This window comes from Crinia signifera, chromosome 1 (assembly GCF_055691185.1).
Source record: "Crinia signifera chromosome 1, ASM5569118v1, whole genome shotgun sequence".
NCBI lineage: Eukaryota > Metazoa > Chordata > Amphibia > Anura > Myobatrachidae > Crinia > Crinia signifera.
Genome location: NC_139217.1, coordinates 417,922,699 through 417,938,427, shown reverse-complemented (window position 1 = coordinate 417,938,427; position 15,729 = coordinate 417,922,699). Strand labels below are relative to the sequence as shown.

The 15,729-nt window shown below is 42.4% G+C and overlaps 1 protein-coding gene across 5 annotated transcripts in view; it reads right to left on the bottom strand.

Annotated features, from left to right (window-relative positions):
- Nucleotides 1-15,729, bottom strand: part of EDIL3 (EGF like and discoidin domains 3) — a 510,230-nt gene that overhangs the window by 75,731 nt on the left and 418,770 nt on the right. The window lies entirely within an intron of this gene.

Below are 15,729 nucleotides of genomic sequence, written 5' to 3'. Positions count from 1 at the left end.
CTTTTTTCTTCCAAGGGCCATTTGTAATTGTAAAAAATCCTTCAGGGGCCATATTGAAATTAGCCAATTAAAAATGACCCTGCTTCCCCCGTCCCACACTCCGGCTGCCGCAGAATAAGATGCCTCTCACGAGAACTCGCTTTCGCCCGCGTCACTGCCTAACGTGAGAACTCCCAACCTCACGCGAGGACTTCCCCTTCCTTGAATCCGGGGTAAGCAGTCGGGCGGGTGGGCGGGACAGTTAAACTGGCTACTAGGGCTGTGTACAGTGCGCGGGCCAGAGGTTCCCCACCCCTGCTGTAAATGAATCTCTTTTTTTGTGGGAGGAGCTTGTTTGTAGCTATAAAATATATTTCTCCTCTGACATTTTCCATGTAATTTTCATTATGGACTTTATTAACAAAATAGATATATTCATGGATTCGTATAATAGGCATTTCCTAAATAAGCATTTCTTAATTAAATGAGAACTATTGTAATATGTCATTACAGTAGGAGTTTTCACTCCAAAACTCCCCACCCTAATCCATCTGGTTTGAATATTTGATACCTGCCATTTACCTGAATATAAAGCATGGGTACTTGTTTCCTAGCACGGCCACAACGATTTCTATCGTGGTGGTCGTGCCGGAAAAAAATGCGTCGGTCGCTTCGGGTGCATACCAAAACGCACACGACGCGATGTACCCGATTTCTCCATAGGCTTCAATGTTAAAATAATTTAACATTGAAGCCTATGGAGAAATCGGGTCCATCGCGTCAATGGTGTGCCGACGCGATGGACCCGATTTGTCCATAGGCTTCAATGTTAAATTATTTTAACATTGAAACTGAGTCCATTTAACATAGGAAAAAATGGTAAATGGCCCAATATGGGCCATTTCTCATTGGGTATGGCCCCAGCATGTGTGTAAAATATAATGGCCCCCCATTGTGGCCGCCACCCCCATGATTGACGCGAACCCGAAGCGTGGCGAGAGCAGCGAGCCCTCGAGGGGCGGCGGTGCGCGTCCTCCGACCTTTTCATTCCCCTACTATCCACGTCGGCGTGGAGAATATAAAGTGGGGACGCGTGGGGACGCGTGGGGATGCGTGGGGACGCGTGGGGACGTGGATACCTGTCAAGCCGGCGAGGGACGCCCCTCGCCGGCTTGACAGGTGTCCGCGTCCCCTCGCGGGGCTCGCTGCGCTCGCCACGCTTCGGGAACGGTGGCTCGCTGCGCTCGCCACACTTTATATTCTCAACTCCACGCCGACGTGGATAGTAGGGAAATGAAAAGGTCGGAGGACGCGCACCGCCGCCCCTCGCCGGCTTGCTGCGCTCGCCACGCTTCGGGTTCGCGTCAATCGTGGGGGTGGCGGTCACAATGGGGGGCCATTATTTTTTACACACATATGCCGGAGCCATACCCAATGAGAAATGGCCCATATTGGACCATTTCCCATTTTTTCATATGTTAAATGGACTCAGTTTCAATGTTAAAATATTTTAACATTGAAGCCTATGGAAAAATCGGGTCCATCGCATAGGCTTCAATGTTAAATATTTTAACATTGAAGCCTATGGAGAAATCGGGGGCATTGCGTCTGTCGCGTCGTGTGCCTTCTTAAGGCACACGACCGACGCGATGTACCCGAGTTGTGCTTTTTTCAAAGGAAATCACGGGCATCGTGCGCCTTAAAGTTAAGGCACACGATGCCCGCGATTGTGGCCGTGCTAGGAAACAAGTACCAAGCATGACTTTATAGAATTTATGGTGTTCAGTGACTTTGTGCGCTGATACCCTTCCGCTGATGCACCCCGGTGAAAGGCTAGATGACACTACCTTAAAGTTTTACACCAAACCTTAGTGAGATTTAATATAGAGGAAATATACTCTCCTTATTTTGCTTTTCTTCACCTCATCAGAGGCTCTCCATGTGTATTAAATGGGAACATGGAAGACAATAATAGTTCGAAGAAATAGTGTAATATTGCAATTATAACAAATTTATTCCAAACAATATACACAAAAATACGTAATAAAAAACTTTTCTTAAAAAAAGATCATATGAATGGGTCTCGGGTTTGGATGGAGGTTTACCAGATTTTGGAGTTAGAAAAGCCTGTAGAGGGATCTTTTTCCTCAGAATAAGGGCCACTGGTCTTCCGGATAAACCAGGCCTTCAGGCGTCTCTCCCGTCCGTTGGTTACTGCCTGAGGAAGGAACAAGGAAGTTCCGACACGCGTAGCAGCAAGCTGGCATTTTGGGTGTGAGGAATCCAGACCAACGGACGGGAGAGACGCCTGAAGGCCTGGTTTATCCGGAAGACCAGTGGCCCTTATTCTGAGGAAAAAGATCCCTCTACAGGCTTTTCTAACTCCAAAATCTGGTAAACCTCCATCCAAACCCGAGACCCATTCATATGGTCTTTTTTTAAGAAAAGTTTTTTATTACGTATTTTTGTGTATATTGTTTGGAATAAATTTGTTATAATTGCAATATTACACTATTTCTTCGAACTATTATTGTCTTCCATGTTCCCATTTAATACACATGGAGAGCCTCTGATGAGGTGAAGAAAAGCAAAATAAGGAGAGTATATTTCCTCTATATTAAATCTCACTAAGGTTTGGTGTAAAACTTTAAGGTAGTGTCATCTAGCCTTTCACCGGGGTGCATCAGCGGAAGGGTATCAGCGCACAAAGTCACTGAACACCATAAATTCTATATAGTCACTTTTATTTACTAGGGAAGTAACCACAGTGACCAGTGCTGCAGACACCTATATTTCAGCGCCCTTAATACAGACTCAAAATCACCATTTTTTACCAAGCATGACTTGCCTACTCTTCCTAATTGTCCATATGAGGCAGTAGATTTTCGGGGAGTTTCCCCATCCTCCTAGATCCCATCTATTCAATGTGAATTGCTGCGTCATGGCTCACCACATGCTTACAGTAATGCAAATCATATAAATATGCAGCGGCAGGTGGATAATATATATTTTGTGAGTCCGATACAGCTGCAGATATATTAATCCACATGACTGTGTTTATGAGGGAGGGTCTGCCGATTGCCAGTACACAGAGGCAGATTGGGAACTAAAAGTGGGCCTGGGAAATCTTAAATATCTGTCCCGATATGGGCAGCACCAGAGGTATAACTTACCATGTAGCTATGGCAGGATCACCAGATGGCAGATTTTTTCTGTAATAAAGAGGTTGGATAGGCAGAGTTTTTGTACTGCAGAGATGGATAGGGAATATGCAGTGTAATGGGCACCAGTGGCGTGAACAGGCCTCATACTGTATATATATGCTGGGCCTCTGGGAATCTTCCCTGTGAGGCTTATGGCCACTCCACCACTGCCCATCAAATCAAATATTTATTTGTCACATACAAAATCATACATAGTACAACATGTAATGAAATGCTTATTATACAACTGTCCTACATCACATTACGATAAGTAGATCGGCTGAGGAAGAGTGTAGAGAGAATGTGTCGGGTAGGTCTAGAAAGAAAGAAATAAAGTCCCTGTACTAGGAGGTCTGGTTGAGGGCTCTAATGTCCTGCGGGAAGAAGCTTCTTCTCATTCGCTCTGTGTTTGCCTTCAATGAGCGGTAGCGTTTCCCTGACCGCACCAGAGAGCAAACGTGCTGCAATGGGCTGATGTCACAGTTGAGTGGGCAAATTCAAATGCCTGTCCAGGTAGGGATCTTAATCAACACGTTGAGTGGCCAGTTGGTCAGTGCAATGGCCAATCAGCCAACATGTTGGTCAGGTTTGTACCCACCTTAAGTCTGCCTGTTAGGTCTCTACTATAATATATATATATATATATATATATATATATAACATATGACGGGCCCCTTAGGGTCCAATCAGGGCACTCACCAAACGATTTGTGAAAAAATTGTAATTTAATACATCACCAAAATGAAGTGGACCGTAGTCCTAGTCGACGTTTCGGCCGTAGACCGGCCTTTGTCAAGACAACAGCAGTGCAGAGTAACATTGCGACAGGGAAGCAACCAGACCAGCCTTGTGCACCCCCTTAAGTAGCAGTATAGATCTAGAATCAAATGCAGGTGTGCATGTACTCACCACCATAGCTCGCATCGTTCACGCGTGTTGCTCTAACACTTCCTTGTTGGAGCGCCGGATCCAGTATGTCCGTGCGTTTCACAGACCGGATGTGACGCGCAGATGCGTTCCACATACCGGAAGTCCATCACTAACTAACGCTCCAGGGCGTGTGGTATACACGTTCCTATGGCAACATAAGCGGAACTTTATTAACAATATCAGAGGACTGGATTCATGTATATTGAGCGCTATGGGGCAATTTGAAATGGATTAAAGTGCAATGTGCATATAATTTGTAAATAATGTAAACAGACATAGATCCATTTTTCAATTATCAAAGATCATAATCGCTACTCAAGAGAACGCAGGCTGTGTTGGTGAATGAAGATTAACAAAAGTGACAGTGTCATAAGTGTTCAGGTTACTGTAAATACATCACAGTACCTGAAATACATACCAAAACGAGACAGAATAAATCATACCATATCTAATGCATATAATACATATAAGGACTAACAAAAATCAAACTAAATCATGTTATAAATAATTAATCAATTTATACTGAACAGGAGATGTAGGACCGGAACATACGAGAACCAATAGTCATAGATCAGCAAAGGATAATAGGTATTACAGAAAACATGAGAGCGGACTATTCTCATTAAGTCCACGTGGTGCAATCGTGTCTAGTTTGTAAATCCACCTTGCTTCACATCTTTTTAGGGCCAAGACACGGTCACCTCCGCGTATAGGTTTCGTTATATGGTCCACCAGTATACTCCTTATGGATGCAATTTGATGTCCAGCCTGGATACAGTGTCGGGCAACCGGTTTGTCCGTTATTCCCGAAGCAATGGCTTGTCTGATATCTGTCCTGTGGTTCGCCATTCGATCTCGGAACGGCCTTGACGTTAGGCCCACATAATATTTCCCACAGGGGCAGATTAGGACATAGATTACAAATGCACTCGTACACGTCAGTCTGTGGCGGATCTGAATCCGTTGTCCATTATGAGGATGTGCAATTGAGTCTCCAATCATCATGGAATTGCACGTCGTGCATCCTTTCGGACATTTATAGCAGCCCATCTTGTTAGATCTCAGCCATTGGGTGCCCTTCACAGACGGTTGTAGTGTTGGTCTCATTAGCAGCTGGCGGAAGTTGGGGCATCGGCGATATGCATTCATTGGTGCGGAGAATTTTGATAGCTGTGATGTATTGTCGCTACCAATAATGGGCCAGTATTTTTTGTGTAGGGTTTGAGTCATATTAGATACATGGTCAAATGTTCCTACATGTACCATCCTCGATTTTTCAGGCTTTTTTGGATCGCCTCTAGGTGGCTCATGATGTTTCAATCTCGCCTTCCTCAGACATCTTGAGATAACGTCATCTGAGTAGCCTCTCGCACGAAATCTGTCGCTCATCTCAGATAGCTGCACTTCTGCTGTTGCTTGATTTGAGTTTATTCTCAAAACTCGCAAAAATTGCGATATAGGCAAATTTTCTTTGAGATGGGTCGGATGTTGACTGCCAGCCTGTAATAGCGTATTGCGATCGGTTGTTTTACGGAATAATGTGTATCCCAGTTTGTTGCCCTCTCTCAGTACACAGACGTCCAGGAAGGTCACCCTTTGCTGATCCATGACATGGGTAAATCGTATTGGTTCTGGTTCCATGTTTAGTCCATTAATCATCTCTAAAAGAGTATCCTGTGTTCCCGACCAGACAATAAAAACATCATCGATGAATCGAACATAACACAAAAGCTGTGTGGCATATTTCATGGTAATATATTTGGATTCGTATGATGCCATGTATAAATTCGCATATGCGGGCGCTACGTTTGAGCCCATAGCGGTCCCGTTTACTTGCATGTAATAGTTGTTTCCATACATGAAGTGATTTCTCTTTAGTACTTAATCAATTAATGTGATCACAAATTCAACCGGCGGGTTATTGTGACCCCATGAAATGAGGTGGTACTTTACCGCCTGGATGCCCTCAATATGCGGTATCACCGTATATAGGGATTGTACATCGAGGGATGCCAGCCATATTTCTGTGTCTGGTAGTATAAGATCTTTGATTCTGGCGATAAAGTCGGCTGTATCCCTTATGTAGCTCGATGTTGACTTCACTATTGGCTGTAATAGGTGGTCCACGTATACCGCCAATGGCTGTAACAATGACCCCCTGGCTGATATTATGGGGCGGCCAGGGGGATTGTTCAGCCGCTTGTGGACCTTCGGCAGAGTGTACATAATGGGCATGATTGGATGTTCCACTACTAAGCAATCTACCAATTTGGCATCAATCCAACCTGCCCTAAAGCCTAAGTCAATAGCCACATCAATTTCCTTCTTAATCATCACAGTCGGATTTTGGTCCAAGATTTTGTACACCATGGTATCATTCAATTGATTGCGAATCTCTGCATCATACTCCGTCCAATCTTGCACTACAACCGCCCCGCCCTTGTCGGCGGGGCGTATCACTATATTTTCATTATTTTTCAAACCCAATAGTGCCTGTCGCTGAATGTGTGTCAGGTTTTGGTATCTCGGGCGGTTTGTAGCAGCTTTACATTTATCATGTTTGACCATCCTGAGAAATGTATTTATACTCTGGTTAGTGGGGGCTGGATCAAATTTGCTACTTTTAAGACTTTTCATATGTCCCTTATCCACTAGTGTTTTGGTATCACCAAAATGGTCTTTAAGCCGGAGTTTTCGGCCAAATTTGTAATGATCTATCTCCCAGTCAAAGGGGTCGTGTCTTGATGTGGGTATATAGGACAGACCGAGGGTAAGTATAGAGTGTTCTGCCTCACTTAGGGTATGAGAGGATAGATTGAATACCATCTCTACGTCCTCAGTCGTCGTCCTCTTTGCTTTCCACCCCCCTCTCCTTTGGTGGAGCCTTTTGCGCCTTTTACCCCCCTTGGAGGGTGTACCCCTAAAAAAAGTGCCTGGGAGTTACTCGGTTGGTCACTGGTGTCGGTATAGTCACTGTCTGATGATGTGGGTCCCGCAGACGTTGTGTCACGGAAATTATCACGTTGTCTACGGGATCGTGTCGGTCTCCTACCTCGTTGGTTAGTGTTGTCACCCACCAACCACCTGTAGACAGTATGTAATTTATAGTCAGTGTTAACCGTTTCAAGTTTTTTCCTTTTAAATTGTATTAATTCCTGTTGGTATGCATCAACTTGGCTTTTGATTTTATCAAGCCAAGGTTCACTTTTATCAGCAACCAATTTCTTTAGGTACGTGGTTTTAAAAGTGTCAATGTCAGTACGTACCTTGCCAAGCTCGCTGCCGACCTCTTCAATGACTAATAATATTAGGTCGGCAGAGCATTTATTTAACACTCCGCACCACCGTGAACAGAAGGACGGATTGTTTCTCGCCAGCGTGGGTACATTGGCAATTCTAAAACCACGTGGAATTTTCTTTGACCTGTGATATTCACTCAGGAATTGGCCATGTAACAATAGGTCCGTTTCCCTTTTCCTCAATTTTAATAACTTGAAATATAAATCACCAGAGGTCTCTGCTGGTAGTGCAGAGAATTCAACCTGATCGAAATAAATTTTCTCAGCGTCATCATCTGTTAGTGAGATGAAGTTACTGTGAGCCGCTGCTAACAAATCATCATCCAAAAACATGCATGCTTGTGACATGCTTAATCAAACTAGTGGTAATTTTTCAATACCCTTAACAATTTCACTAGAAGAGTCAGAACATCTGGCCGGGAACACCAAGGATATAAAATGGTATAATCATTGAACCACAAAAAGACAAAAATACATATAGTGTACCAAAAAGAAGAAAAAAGAAAAAATCTCCACAAACAGTGCAGTCACCAACATGTAAAGACTGATTCCTCATCGATGTCGTACTCTCAATATAGCCAGTCACTTAATACACAAATGTCCATCCAATAATTGCGGGTGCAGAGTAAATGGAATTAGACTTGACTCCAATTCCTAAGTATAATCGTGATATAACCGCACTCCAAGCCAGCTCTTGTTAATAGGGGTGCTCCTTAAAGCAGCAACGTGTGCTGCCTCAATATAACATATGACGGGCCCCTTAGGGTCCAATCAGGGCACTCACCAAACGATTTGTGAAAAAATTGTACCTCTGGTGATTTATATTTCAAGTTATTAAAATTGAGGAAAAGGGAAACGGACCTATTGTTACATGGCCAATTCCTGAGTGAATATCACAGGTCAAAGAAAATTCCACGTGGTTTTAGAATTGCCAATGTACCCACGCTGGCGAGAAACAATCCGTCCTTCTGTTCACGGTGGTGCGGAGTGTTAAATAAATGCTCTGCCGACCTAATATTATTAGTCATTGAAGAGGTCGGCAGCGAGCTTGGCAAGGTACGTACTGACATTGACACTTTTAAAACCACGTACCTAAAGAAATTGGTTGCTGATAAAAGTGAACCTTGGCTTGATAAAATCAAAAGCCAAGTTGATGCATACCAACAGGAATTAATACAATTTAAAAGGAAAAAACTGGAAACGGTTAACACTGACTATAAATTACATACTGTCTACAGGTGGTTGGTGGGTGACAACACTAACCAACGAGGTAGGAGACCGACACGATCCCGTAGACAACGTGATAATTTCCGTGACACAACGTCTGCGGGACCCACATCATCAGACAGTGACTATACCGACACCAGTGACCAACCGAGTAACTCCCAGGCACTTTTTTTAGGGGTACACCCTCCAAGGGGGGTAAAAGGCGCAAAAGGCTCCACCAAAGGAGAGGGGGGTGGAAAGCAAAGAGGACGACGACTGAGGACGTAGAGACGGTATTCAATCTATCCTCTCATACCCTAAGTGAGGCAGAACACTCTATACTTACCCTCGGTCTGTCCTATATACCCACATCAAGACACGACCCCTTTGACTGGGAGATAGATCATTACAAATTTGGCCGAAAACTCCGGCTTAAAGACCATTTTGGTGATACCAAAACACTAGTGGATAAGGGACATATGAAAAGTCTTAAAAGTAGCAAATTTGATCCAGCCCCCACTAACCAGAGTATAAATACATTTCTCAGGATGGTCAAACATGATAAATGTAAAGCTGCTACAAACCGCCTGAGATACCAAAACCTGACACACATTCAGCGACAGGCACTATTGGGTTTGAAAAATAATGAAAATATAGTGATACGCCCCGCCGACAAGGGCGGGGCGGTTGTAGTGCAAGATTGGACGGAGTATGATGCAGAGATTCGCAATCAATTGAATGATACTGTACCATGGTGTACAAAATCTTGGACCAAAATCCGACTGTGATGATTAAGAAGGAAATTGATGTGGCTATTGACTTAGGCTTTAGGGCAGGTTGGATTGATGCCAAATTGGTAGATTGCTTAGTGGTGGAACATCCAATCATGCCCATTATGTACACTCTGCCGAAGGTCCACAAGCGGCTGAACAATCCCCCTGGCCGCCCCATAATATCAGCCAGGGGGTCATTGTTACAGCCATTGGCGGTATACGTGGACCACCTATTACAGCCAATAGTGAAGTCAACATCGAGCTACATCAGGGATACAGCCGACTTTATCGCCAGAATCAAAGATCTTATACTACCAGACACAGAAATATGGCTGGCATCCCTCGATGTACAATCCCTATATACGGTGATACCGCATATTGAGGGCATCCAGGCGGTAAAGGACCACCTCATTTCATGGGGTCACAATAACCCGCCGGTTGAATTTGTAATCACATTAATTGATTTAGTACTAAAGAGAAATCACTTCATGTATGGAAACAACTATTACATGCAAGTAAACGGGACCGCTATGGGCTCAAACGTAGCGCCCGCATATGCGAATTTATACATGGCATCATACGAATCCAAATATATTACCATGAAATATGCCACACAGCTTTTGTGTTATGTTCGATTCATCGATGATGTTTTTATTGTCTGGTCGGGAACACAGGATACTCTTTTAGAGATAATTAATGGACTAAACATGGAACCAGAACCAATACGATTTACCCATGTCATGGATCAGCAAAGGGTGACCTTCCTGGACGTCTGTGTACTGAGAGAGGGCAACAAACTGGGATACACATTATTCCGTAAAACAACCGATCGCAATACGCTATTACAGGCTGGCAGTCAACATCCGACCCATCTCAAAGAAAATTTGCCTATATCGCAATTTTTACGAGTTTTGAGAATAAACTCAAATCAAGCAACAGCAGAAGTGCAGCTATCTGAGATGAGCGACAGATTTCGTGCGAGAGGCTACTCAGATGACGTTATCTCAAGATGTCTGAGGAAGGCGAGATTGTAACATCATGAGCCACCTAGAGGCGATCCAAAAAAGCCTGAAAAATCGAGGATGGTACATGTAGGAACATTTGACCATGTATCTAATATGACTCAAACCCTACACAAAAAATACTGGCCCATTATTGGTAGCGACAATACATCACAGCTATCAAAATTCTCCGCACCAATGAATGCATATCGCCGATGCCCCAACTTCCGCCAGCTGCTAATGAGACCAACACTACAACCGTCTGTGAAGGGCACCCAATGGCTGAGATCTAACAAGATGGGCTGCTATAAATGTCCGAAAGGATGCACAACGTGCAATTCCATGATGATTGGAGACTCAATTGCACATCCTCATAATGGACAACGGATTCAGATCCGCCACAGACTGACGTGTACGAGTGCATTTGTAATCTATGTCCTAATCTGCCCCTGTGGGAAATATTATGTGGGCCTAACGTCAAGGCCGTTCCGAGATCGAATGGCGAACCACAGGACAGATATCAGACAAGCCATTGCTTCGGGAATAACGGACAAACCGGTTGCCCGACACTGTATCCAGGCTGGACATCAAATTGCATCCATAAGGAGTATACTGGTGGACCATATAACGAAACCTATACGCGGAGGTGACCGTGTCTTGGCCCTAAAAAGATGTGAAGCAAGGTGGATTTACAAACTAGACACGATTGCACCACGTGGACTAAATGAGAATAGTCCGCTCTCATGTTTTCTGTAATACCTATTATCCTTTGCTGATCTATGACTATTGGTTCTCGTATGTTCCGGTCCTAAATCTCCTGTTCAGTATAAATTGATTAATTATTTATAACATGATTTAGTTTGATTTTTGTTAGTCCTTATATGTATTATATGCATTAGATATGGTATGATTTATTCTGTCTCGTTTTGGTATGTATTTCAGGTACTGTGATGTATTTACAGTAACCTGAACACTTATGACACTGTCACTTTTGTTAATCTTCATTCACCAACACAGCCTGCGTTCTCTTGAGTAGCGATTATGATCTTTGATAATTGAAAAATGGATCTATGTCTGTTTACATTATTTACAAATTATATGCACATTGCACTTTAATCCATTTCATATATATTATTCAGAAATTTAGTAACACAGACCTATGAGGTCGGACCCGATTGGCGGGGATAAGAATCTGCTCAAAACTGATATGGTCAGAATAAGGGATTTAATTCCACAATAAAAATCGCCCATATGGGTCAGGATAACCGGATGTGTACTCTCTGGAGTCCAGAACATCCGGTTATCCTGACCCATATGGGCGATTTTTATTGTGGAATTAAATCCCTTATTCTGACCATATCAGTTTTGAGCAGATTCTTATCCCCGCCAATCGGGTCCGACCTCATAGGTCTGTGTTACTAAATTTCTGAATAATATATATGTGCTTTAACGGTACACTTTCAGAGAGTACACATCCTGTTGTCCTGTTTTATATGGGCAAATATTGTTGCGGAGCCTAAATCTTTTATTGAGATCTTATTCGGTTCTGGGGCAGTTCCTTATCCCCACTGATCGGGTCGGATCATTTCTACTTATGTAAATTTATATGTATTGTAATGGTATGCACTACTGAAGTACCTCGGAAAATCTGTAAAACTCCTTTAGCCTACATAAAGTGCCACTTGGTTGTTAAAGTTCTCTGCTTATAAGCCCCTGATGAAGTCACTTTTCTGACGAAACGCGTTGGGCCTGCTTCACCAAAAGAACAACACAAATAACTGAGAGCTAATCATTACATGCTGTAAAAAGTGCTTTTGTTTTATATGTCGCCTTGAATTAGGCACTTTTTATTAAATTGTATATAATTTACAAATTGTCTAATAATTTCTGATAGCGCACTCTGAACTTCTTTTCTTATATATATATATATATATATATATATATATATATATATATATACACACACTTTATTTATTTATTTATTAACAGTTTCTTATATAGCGGAGCATATTCCGTTGTGCTTTACAAGAGGAGAGCGATACAACAAACTGTATATTTACAGACAGTCAAAAGGTAGGAGGGCCCTGCTCGCAAGCTTACAATCTATAGGGAAATGACTAGTATTTTCTAATAAACCATTGTTGTTTTTTCTTTGTTTCTTAGCTATTTTCATGCTGTTTATAAATGTAATAACCAACTTCAAGGTACACTCATGCAAATACATGTACAGTTTATATTTGGGAATTGAGTGCAATACATTGATTGTTCATGGGAGTATTTCAACCCATTACCTATGTGACCCTTGACCTCAAGTGATTGCACTATGGTTTATTTCAGAGTAAAATGTCAGAGGTGACTGCTTTTTATAGAAAGTGCATGGTTTATGATTAACCTGTCTTCCCTCCCTAGAGTTTATATTCTACACACAGAGTAATGGACTCAACTGAAGATGAACAATTTAATAATTATTAATGCACCGATGGAAAAAAAAAAACATTATAAGATCTCAGCCATATCTTGAACTAGAGATGGAGCCGGGCTCCCTCTTGCTGGCGAATCGCCAGAACGTCACCGCTGGCGATCCGCCAGCAGCCCAGCTCTCCATCTGACTGAGACGCGCGTGCAACTCACGCGCACGCGCGTCTTAGTGTTCGTGCGGCAGGATGACGGGAACCTGTCCGTCTCCGCTTCAGGGAGACGGGACAGGGTTAGGGGGGGTGTGGGGAGGCGGTGGGGACCCCGGGTGACCGCCGACAAGTTGACGGGGACCATGGGGAAACCATCAGAATGGGACACGTGAGCATCTCGTGTGCGCGCGTCCCCTTTCACAGTTACAGATGGCGGGTGGCGGGGGATGGCGGCTGGCATCGCCATCGACATCCCCTGCAAGGAAGAGACCCGCTCCATCTGTATATAACGAACTATATATTTATAAAATATAAAAAAGCAATGTCTACACTGTATCTGCACTATTTAAATATCCTAATAAAACTTTAACCCTTTGCAGTCCAAACTGTCTGGTTTAAATGTTTAATTTTATTTTTTTTTTATTCAAAAATGGTCTACATCGAATGTTGAACGATATTAATGTTTTTATTTTAAAGTGGCTCACCATTGGATCTGCTACTAGCGCTAGGGCTGTTGAAACCTGAAAGGGTTAAATGAATAACATTACAGTGGAATTTCTGTATTTTCATACCAGAACTGTGATCTTTTTCTTTGAACCAGAAAACAGATAAGAACGTCATGCAGTGAAAACAGTTGTATCTACACCATATATGTCTATTGTCAGGAATATAAATCAGAGTAATCGATCAGCAGAACAATTGGATTGGGAAATTGGTACCATGATATATGGCCTATATTAGAATTTAGCTTCCTTTGTCAGGGATTGACTTCTCAGTAAAAACTCAATAGGAACTTATGCATGTATATACTGTACTACACAATATTTCTGTATTTGTGTTATGCCCCTTCAAAGTATACAGAGGAGAAACAATAATTATTTATTACCAGTTATTTATATACAGTAGGAGCAAGTTTCATCTTTGCTTCTTTGGCCATGGCTAGCCATGGCTATTCTATTGTTCTCAGCTGCAATAAGTATTGTATTGCAGCTGAGAACAATAGAATAGCCATGGCTAGCCATGACCAAAGGAGCAAAGATGAAACTTGCTCCTACTGTAGCGCACACATATTCCGCAGCGCTTTACAGAGACGACTTTGGCCATGCACATCAGGGCCTGCCCCAATGGAGCTTACAATCTATATTCCCTACCACGCACACACACATATATATACATGTCAGGGTTTGTTGACCTACAGATGGAACCACCTTTGTTCATCCCGCAGGCGTGCCATGTCCTTCCATCTTGGCGCGTCGCTCACCGAGAATGGGACGCGCATGTGTGCGAGATGCTTGCACACCCCATTTGTTGCAATGGAACATGCATCCGTCTCAACGAATGTCGCAACGAGATTGAAAGACATGGTGTGCCCACGGGATGAACAAGGGTGACTCCATCTGTACAAGTATATATTTGGATTGTAGAATGAAACCGGAGTATCAATAGGAAACCCATATGGGGAGAATATACAAACTCTACACAGTTTGGCCCATGGTATAATTGACAAGTAAACCATTAAATAATATTGTGCATTGTTGACCACATTTTAGAACATATTTATGTCTCTACAATTCCTAATGTTCTCGATAAATAAATAAAACATGGGCTATTTTTAACACAGTAATAAACATGAAAGTTCTTTAAAGGCATTTTTCCTCATTGATGTTTTGCCTTGCAAAGCTTTGTACTTGTAGGCTACAAAATCATATTTTGCCCTTTAGTCATTGCACTGATCAAAGGCACATAAAACACAATAAAAAGCATCAATTATTGACACACAGAATAGTGGCAGGATATGATATGATACATATGATATGATAATATGGTACAACAAATAAAAATTGCATGTTTATATATTCCCAGAGGAAACCATTTCTGAAATCCATATGTTAAATACTGTTATGGAGACTGCTAGGTTTCCTTTGTTAAATGGCTATCGTATAGCTAAGATAATACCCAAAAGTATAATTCCCTGTAGAATGAATACATTTTTGCAAGCTAAACAAAATTAGAATTAATTTTTAACAAAATAATATTAATTCAATTTAATAAACACTGTTTAGGAATTAAAAGTGCGTTTCCCAGAGTGTGCATCAAAGTAGAGAGAATACTATGCCTTTCTTATTTTGTATTTCAAGACTTGCCATGGTGCTGAATATCTTATGCCATGTTTATAAATGCCAAGTCCAGGGAGTTCCATTCTCACAAGTCAATGTGTCAATCTACTGCATAGAACAGGGAGTTACTACAGGTGAGAGGTCAGACACTAGAGAGCTTGTAATTCATTTCACACAAAAATTGCAGCCATGACTTTCTTGTTTGTTCTTGACTTCTGGATATATGTGCAGAGAGTATAATGAATGGTATTTATTATTTATTTTGTTTACAGTTTACTATATAGCGCAGCAGATTCCGTTGCGCTTTACAATTGGAAACAACAGTGATTAAACAAACTGGGTAGAAACAAACCAACATAAAGGTAGGAGGGCCCTGCTCTCAGATTTTGCAGCCTTGCGAGTCCACCTGGCCGCCACCCATTCGCAGGATGTGTTCACGGCTGCTAATGGATGTTTATATAAACATCCATTTGCAGCCTGCGGGGGAATACCCACATCATTTGATGGTCGCCGACCATCGAATGATGTGGAAGGCACACGCACATCACATGTCAGCTGCCCACCCCCCGCACCCGTGTCATCGGGGCATTATAA